Source organism: Panulirus ornatus, chromosome 63 (genome assembly GCF_036320965.1).
Source record: "Panulirus ornatus isolate Po-2019 chromosome 63, ASM3632096v1, whole genome shotgun sequence".
Classification (NCBI taxonomy): Eukaryota; Metazoa; Arthropoda; class Malacostraca; order Decapoda; family Palinuridae; genus Panulirus; species Panulirus ornatus.
Genome location: NC_092286.1, coordinates 4341769 through 4351470, shown reverse-complemented (window position 1 = coordinate 4351470; position 9702 = coordinate 4341769).

Here is a 9702-nt window from a genome sequence, read left to right as displayed (position 1 = left end):
GCATACTACAAATTTTTTACCCCATAAGCTCAACATAAGCCAAGATTGTGCACACAACTGTAAATGTTTATGTCAGTTTTTTCATTCAGATACAGAAGTTTAATTTTGTATCTACATGTGTTCTGGTCTTCCTTTCGTCATCATTAGTCCAGGTACATGTTATGAATGATTGAATACATAAGTGTATACATGTAAGGAAAGAGTTAATGATTATGAAGTATCAGTGTGTACTCTATGTATCTATATCTTTGATGCCTGTTCTCTCCAAGAATTCCCTCAAGGGTGTAGCTACAGTAAAAAGAGCCTTCATAACTAGTGAATTCTGGTGCCGCTTCTTAGCCTGTAGTACGCTCGAAGTACAAAATATTCACCCCTTGTCAGGAATTACTTTGATAATATAATTTCATACTATAGCTAGGTCTTAACTAACAGACTACATCCCCATGGTTAAATTCCCTTCTCTGTTTCATCGTTTCTACCGTATGGGGACACATTTATACCATTTCAATGAACCTGGAGTCATCATCTAGATCATTACCAGGAGCCCCTTTATAGTGACAGGAACAGAAGTGATGTTTTGCCCTTATAGCAGTTTAGGATTTGGGTACAAGCTTGGATAACAGCATGTTACACCTTGTAATTGTAATATTTAAAAAAGATTTTCTTTATACATTTTACATATTTACTTCATTTATTTATTATACTTTGTCGCTGTCTCCCGCATAAGCAAGGTAGTGCAAGGAGACAGATGAAAGAATGGCCCAACCCACCCACATACACATGTATATACATACATGTCCAAACACGCACATGTACATATATATACATACACAGACATATACACTTATACACATATACATAATTCATACTTGTTGCCTTTATTCATTTCCGTCACCACCCTGCCACACGTGAAATGATACCTTCCTCCCCCGCACGCATGCGAGGTAGTGCTAGGAAAAGACAACAAAGGCCACATTCGTTCACGCTCAGTCTCTAGCTGTCGTGTATAATGTACCGAAACCACAGCTCCCTTTCCACATCCAGGCCCCACAGAGCTTTCCATGGTTTACCCCAGACACTTCACATGCCCTAGTTCCATCCATTGACAGCACATCGACCCCGGTATACCACATTGTTTCAATTCACTCTATTCCCTGCACGCCTTTCACCCTCCTGCATGTTCAGGCCCCGATCACTCAAAATCTTTTTCACTCCAATTAACAGCTTAATTGAATGTCGTAAAAATGACAAAACGATATTTTAACACCAGATTTGTATTCAGCATGAAAAATACTTCTTATAATTAGTTTTTAAAGGAAATGTATTTTTCTGAGAAAATTCCCAAAAATTGAAGGTAATAGTTCAAGGTATTTCAGGGTATTTTGTAACTCCATAAACTTTTTGTTTCACTATTGAAAGATAAGATATTCAAACACTTCTGTACTTGAAATAATTATGGAAAATATATGATAATGCTCTCAGTTACTGATACGTATCCAGCAAATATGATGCAAAGGAGCAGAAAATATTTGAGAATTGATGTCATTTAACAGCTTAAATGAATGTCATAAAGATGACTAAACAATATTTTAACACCAGATTTGTATTCGGCATGAAAAAACAAATTAAAGGTAATAAATAGTTCAGGGTATTTTTTAGCACAAAAAATGTTTTGTTTTAGAATTGAAAGATCAGATAGTCAAACACTTCTATACTTGAAATAATCATGGACAATATATCATAATGCTCTTAGTCTTTGATATGTACCCAGTAGATATGATGCAAAGGATCAGAAAATATTTGAAATTGAATTTATTTAACAGCTTAATTGAATGACCAGATTTATATTTAGCGTTAAATATACTTCTCATAACGAGTTTTTAAAGAAAATCTATTTTCCTGACAAAATTCCCAAAAATTGTTTCAAAATTGAAATGTAAAATATTCAAACACTTCTGTACTTGAAATAATCATGAAAAATATATCATAATGGTCTCAGTTACTGATATATACTCAGTAAATACAATGCAAAGTAACAGAAATATTTTAGAATTGACTTCATTTAACAGTTTGTGTCACTAAGAGGACTAGACATTATTTTAACACCATATTTGTATTCAGAATGAAAAATACTTATAATGGATTCTTAAAGGAAATTTATTTTTTTTGAGAAAAATGCCAAAATTGAAGGGTATTTTTTAGCTCCAAAAACTTTTTGTTACACAATTGAAAGATAAGATATTCAAACAATTCTATGCTTGAAATAATCATGGAAAATATATCATAATGCTCTCAGTCACCAATCATACCCAATAAATATGATGAAAGGATCAGAAAATATTTGGAATTGAGTTGATTTAACAGCTTCATTGAATGTCATAAGATAACTAAGCGATATTTTAACTCCAGATTTGTATTTAGCATGAAAAATACTTTTTATAATGAGTTTTGAAAGGAAATTTATTTTTCTGAGAATATATAAAAATTTGAAGGTAATAAGAGCTTAAATGAATGTCATATAGATGAGTAAACGATATTTCAACATCAGGTTTGTATTCAGGATGAAAAATACTTCTTATCACAAGTTTTTAAAGTAAATCTTTATTTCTGTGAAAAATGCCAAAAATTTAAGGTAATAGTTCAGGGTATTTTTTAGCTCAAGAAACTTTTTGTTTCAAAATTGAAAGATAAGATATTCAAACACTTCTATACTTCAAATAATCATGCAAAATATATAATAATGTTCTCAGTTACTGATACATCCCCAGTAAATACAATGCAAAGGAGCAGAAAATATTGTAAATTGACTTCCTTTAAAAGCTTAAATGAATGTCATGAAGACAAGTAAACGATATTTCAACACCAGATTTGCATTCAGCATGAAAAATACTTCTTATAAAGAGTTTTTAAAAGAACTCTATTTTTCTGTGAAAAATGCCCAAAATTGAAGGTAATGGTTCAGGGTATTGTATAGCGCAAAATAACTTTTTGTTTCAAAATTGAAGGATAAGATATTGAAGCACTTATATACTTGAAATAATCATGGAAAATATATAATAATGCTCTCAGTTACTGATACATCCCTAGTATATACGATGCAAAGGAGTAAAAGATATTTCAAAATTGGCTTCATTTAACAGCTTAAATGAATGTCATAAAGAGGAGTAAACGATATTTCATCACCAGATTTGTATTTAGCATGAAAAATACTTCTTATAAAGAGTTTTTAAAGGAAATCTATTTTTCTGTGAAAATTGGCCAAAATTGAAGGTGATAGTTCAGGGTATTTTTGAGCTCCAAAAACTTTTTGTTTCAAAATTGAAAGATAAGATATTCAAACACTTCAATGTTTGAATTAATCATGGAAAATATAGGTTAATGCTCTCAGTTACCGAAACTTCCCCAGTAAATTCGATGAAAAGAAGCAGGAAATATTTCAAAATTGACTTCATTTAACAGCTTAAATGAGTGTCTTAAACACGAGTAAATGATATTCCAACATCAGATTTGTATTTAGCGTGAAAAATACTTTTTAAAGAGAGTTTTTAAAGGAAATCTATTCTTTTGTGAAAAACGCCAAAAATTGAAGGTAATATTTCAGGGTATTTTTTCGCTCCAAAAATTTCTTCTTTCAGAATTGCAAAATATATAATAAAGGTTCTCAGTATCGATACATCCCCAGTAAATTACGATGTCAAGAGCAGAAACATATTGTAAAGTTGACTTCCTTTAAAAGCTCAATGAATGTCAGGAAGACAAGTGTAAACATATTTCAACACCAGATTTTGAATTCAGCATGAAATAATACTTCTTATAAAGATTTTCTTAAGGAACTCTATTTTCCTGTGAAAAATGCCAAAAATTGGAGATAATAGTTCAGGGTATTTTTTTTTTTTTTTTTTTTTTTTTTATACTTTGTCGCTGTCTCCCGCGTTTGCGAGGTAGCGCAAGGAAACAGACGAAAGAAATGGCCCAACCCCCCCATACACATGTACATACACACGTCCACAAACGCAATATACATACCTACACAGCTTTTCATGGTTTACCCCAGACGCTTCACATGCCTTGATTCAATCCACTGACAGCACGTCAACCCCTGTATACCACGTCGCTCCAATTCACTCTATTCCTTGCCCTCCTTTCACCCTCCTGCATGTTCAGGCCCCGATCACACAAAATCCTTTTCACTCATCTTTCCACCTCCAATTTGGTCTCCCTCTTCTCCTCGTTCCCTCCACCTCCGACACATATATCCTCTTGGTCAATCTTTCCTCACTCATTCTCTCCATGTGCCAAACCACTTCAAAACACCCTCTTCTGCTCTCTCAACCACGCTCTTTTTATTTCCACACATCCCTCTTACCCTTACGTTACTTACTCGATCAAACCACCTCACACCACACATTGTCCTCAAACATCTCATTTCCAGCACATCCATCCTCCTGCGCACAACTCTATCCATAGCCCACGCCTCGCAACCATACAACATTGTTGGAACCACTATTCCTTCAAACATACCCATTTTTGCTTTCCGGGATAATGTTCTCGACTTCCACACATTTTCAAGGCTCCCAAATTTTCGCCCCCTCCCCCACCTATGATCCACTTCCGCTTCCATGGTTCCATCCGCTGACAGATCCACTCCCAGATATCTAAAACACTTCACTTCCTCCAGCCTCTCACCATTCAAACTCACCTCCCAATTGACTTGACCCTCAACCCTACTGTACCTAATAACCTTGCTCTTATTGACATTTACTCTTAACTTTCTTCTTCCACACACTTTACCAAACTCCGTCACCAGCTTCTGCAGTTTCTCACATGAATCTGCCACCAGCGCTGTATCATCAGCGAACAACAACTGACTCACTTCCCAAGCTCTCTCATCCCCAACAGACTTCATACTTGCCCCTCTTTCCAAAACTCTTGCATTTACCTCCCTAACAACCCCATCCATAAACATATTAAACAACCATGGAGACATCACACACCCCTGCCGCAAACCTACATTCACTGAGAACCAATCACTTTCCTCTCTTCCTACACGTACACATGCCTTACATCCTCGATAAAAACTTTTCACTGCTTCTAACAACTTGCCTCCCACACCATATATTCTTAATACCTTCCACAGAGCATCTCTATCAACTCTATCATATGCCTTCTCCAGATCCATAAATGCTACATACAAATCCATTTGCTTTTCTAAGTATTTTCTCACATACATTCTTCAAAGCAAACACCTGATCCACACATCCTCTACCACTTCTGAAACCACACTGCTCTTCCCAATCTGATGCTCTGTACATGCCTTCACCCTCTCAATCAATACCCTCCCATATAATTTACCAGGAATACTCAACAAACTTATACCTCTGTAATTTGAGCACTCACTCTTATCCCTTTGCCTTTGTACAATGGCACTATGCAAGCATTCCGCCAATCCTCAGGCACCTCACCATGAGTCATACATACATTAAATAACCTTACCAACCAGTCAACAATACAGTCACCCCCTTTTTTAATAAATTCCACTGCAATACCATCCAAACCTGCTGCCTTGCCGGCTTTCATCTTCCGCAAAGCTTTTACTACCTCTTCTCTGTTTACCAAATCATTTTCCCTAACCCTCTCACTTTGCACATCACCTCGACCCAAACACCCTATATCTGCCACTCTGTCATCAGACACATTCAACAAACCTTCAAAATACTCATTCCATCTCCTTCTCACATCACCACAGGGTATTTTATAGTGCAAAAAAGCTTTTTGTTTCAAAGTTGAAGGATGATATATTGAAACACTTATATACTTGAAATAATCATGGAAAATATATAATAATGTTCTCAGTTACTGATACATCCCCAGTATATACGATGCAAAGGAGTAAAAGATATTTCAAAATTGGCTTCATTTAACAGCTTAAATGAATGTCATAAAGAGGAGTAAACGATATTTCAACACCAGATTTGTATTTAGCATGAAAAATACTTCTTAGAAAGACTTTTTAAAGGAAATCTGTTTTTCTGTGAAAATTGGCCAAAATTGAAGGTAATAGTTCAGAGTATTTTTGAGCTCCAAAAGCTTTTTGTTTCAAAATTGAAGGTAATAGTTCAGGGTATTTTTGAGCTCCAAAAACTTTTTGTTTCAAAATTGAAAGATAAGATATTTAAATACTTCTGTGCTTGAATCAATCATGGAAAATATAAGATAATGCTCTCAGTTACCGAAACTTCCCCAGTAAATGCGATGCAAAGGAGCAGAAAATATATCAAAATTGACTTCATCTAACATCTTAAATGAATGTCTTAAACACGAGTAAACGATATTTCAACATCAGATTTGTATTTAGCATGAAAAATAGTTATTATAAAGAGTTTCTAAAGGAATTCTATTTTTTTTTTTTTTGTTGTGAAAAACGCCAAAAATTGAAGGTAATAGTTCAGGGTATTTTTTAGCTCCAAAATTTTTGGTTCAAAATTGAAAGATAAGATATTCAAACCCTTCTATACTTCAAATAATCATGCAAAATATATAATAATGTTCTCAGTTACCGATACATCCCCAGTAAATACGATGCAAAGGAGCAGAAAATATTGGAAAATTGACTTCCTTTAAAAACTTAAATGAATGTCATGAAGACAAGTTAGCGATATTTCAACACCAGATTTGCATTCAGCATGAAAAATACTTCTTATAAAGTTTTTAAAATACTTCTTATAAACAGTTTTTAAAAGAACTCTATTTTTCTGTGAAAAATGCCAGAAATTGAAGGTATTTTATAGCGCAAAAAACTTTTTGTTTCAAAATTGAAGGATAGGATATTGAAACACATATACTTGAAATAATCATGGAAAATATATAATAATGTTCTCAGTTACTGATACATCCCTAGTATATACGATGCAAAGGAGTAAAAGATATTTCAAAATTGGCTTCATTTAACAGCTTAAATGAATGTCATTAAGAGGAGTAAACGATATTTCAACACCAGATTTGTATTTAGCATGAAAAATACTTCTTATAAAAAGTTTTTAAAGGAAATCTATTTTTCTGAGAAAATTGGCCAAAATTGAAGGTAATAGTTCAGGGTATTTTTGAGCTCCAAAAACGTTTTGTTTCAAAACTGAAAGATAAGACATTCAAACACTTCTATGCTTGAATTAATCATGGAAAATATACGATAATGCTATCAGCTACCGAAACTTCCCCAGTAAATATGATGCAAAGAAGCAGAAAATATTTCAAAATTGACTTCATTTAACAGCTTAAATGAATGCCTTAAACACGAGTGAACTATATTTCAACATCAGATTTGTAGTTAGCATGAAAAATAGTTATTATAAAGAGTTTCTAAAGGAATTCTATTTTTTTTTTGGTGAAAAACGCCAAAAATTGAAGGTAATAGTTCGGGGTATTTTATAGCTCCAATTTTATGTTTCAAAATTGAAAGATAAGATATTCAAACACTTCTATACTTGAAATAATCATGCAAAATATATAATAATGCTCTCAGTTACTGATACATCCCCAGTAAATACGATTCAAAGGAGCAGAAAATATTGTAAAATTGACTTCTTTTAACAGCTTAAATGAATGTCATGAAGACAAGTAAACGATATTTCAACACCAGATTTGCATTCAGCATGAAAAATACTTCTTATAAAGAGTTTTTAAAGGAACTCTATTTTCCTGTGAAAAATGCCCAAAATTGAAGGTAATAGTTCAGGGTATTTTATAGCGCAAAAAACTTTTTGTTTCAAAATTGAAAGATAAGGTATTCAAACACTTCTATACTTGAAATAATCATGGAAAATATATAATAATGTTCTCAGTTACTGATACATCCCCAGTAAATATGATGCAAAGGAGCAAAAGATATTTCAAAATTGGCTTCATTTAACAGCTTAAATGAATGTTATAAAGATGAGTAAACGATATTTCAACACTAGATTTGCATTTAGCATGAAAAATACTTCTTATAAAGAGTTTCTATAGGAACTCTATTTTTCTCTGAAAAATGCCCAAAATTGAAGATAATAACTCAGGGTATTTTTTAGCTCCAAAAACTTTTTGTTCCCAATTGAAAGATAAGATATTCAAACACTTCTATGCTTGAATTATTTATGGAAAATATAGCATAATGTTCTCAGTTACCGAAACTTACCTAGTAAATGTGATACAAAGGAGCAGAAAGTATTTCAAAACTGACTTCATTTAACGGCTTAAATAAATGTCATAAGATGACTAAACTATATTTCAACACCAGATCTGTATTCATCATGAAAAATACTTTTTATATTGACTTTTTACGGGATAAAAATTGTTCTGAGCAAAATGCCAAAACTTGAAGGTAATAGTTCAGGGTATTTTTTAGCTGAAAAATCTTTTTGTTTTGAAATTTAGAGAAGAAATTGAAACACTTCTATACTTGAAATAATCATGGAAAATATATCATAATGCTCTTAGTCACCGATACATAGCCAGTAAATATGATGCAAAGAAGCAGAAAATATTTGAAAATTGTCTTAATTTAGTAGCTTAAATGAATGTTGTAAAGACGACTAAACGATTTTTTAACAACAGATTTGTATTTCTCATGAAAAATACTTCTTATAATGAGTTTTTAAAGGAAATATTTTTCTGAGAAATATACCAAAAATTTAAGGCAATCGTTCAGGGCAATTTTTAGCTCCAAAAGTTTCTTGTTTCAAAATTGAAAGATAAGATATGCAAACACTTCTATACTTCAAATAATCATGCAAAATATATAATAATGTTCTCAGTTACCGATACATCCCCAGTAAATACGATGCAAAGGAGCAGAAAATATTGTAAAATTGACTTCCTTTAAAAGCTCAAATGAATGTCATGAAGACAAGTAAACGATATTTCAACACCAGATTTGCATTCAGCATGAAAAATACTTCTTATAAAGATTTTTAAAGGAACTCTATTTTCCTGTGAAAAATGCCAAAAATTGAAGGTATTTTATAGCGCAAAAACTTTTTGTTTCAAAATTGAAAGATAAGATATTGAAACACTTCTATACTTGAAATAATCATGGAATATATATAATATTGCTCTCAGTTACTGATACATCCTTAGTGAATAAGATGCAAAGGAGCAAAAGATATTTCAAAATCGACTTCATTTAACAGCTTAAATGAATGTTATGAACATGAGTAAACGATATTTTATGACCAGATTTGTATTCAGCATGAAAAATACTTCTTATAAAGAGTATTTAAAGGAAATCTATTATCTGTGAAAAATGCCCAAACTTGAAGGTAATAGATAGTTAAGGGTATTTCTAGCTTCAAAAACTTTTTGTTTCAAAATTGAAAGATAAGGTATTCAAACACTGGCAACCACTGAGCCTTGTAATTAATCATTTAGATAATTACAAGATAGTGATCATTTGCTTGATAATTTTTCTGTATTTGTCAAAGGAGGCATTATGAGATAATTCACTTTATCAATCATCTGTAAGCCATTCTTTATGCTATATTTGAAATTTGATAGAAAATTCTATCCTGAAAAATAATCTTTGTTACTTGCATATCTTTTTTTTATTTCAGCTCTGGAGATAATATTTCTTTGGGAACTTTAATATTGGGCTTGAATTTCATGCCTATTACAGATCGGAGTAAGTTACATTCTTTGCCATCGTAACGTTTGCTGGCTAGAGTTTGCCAC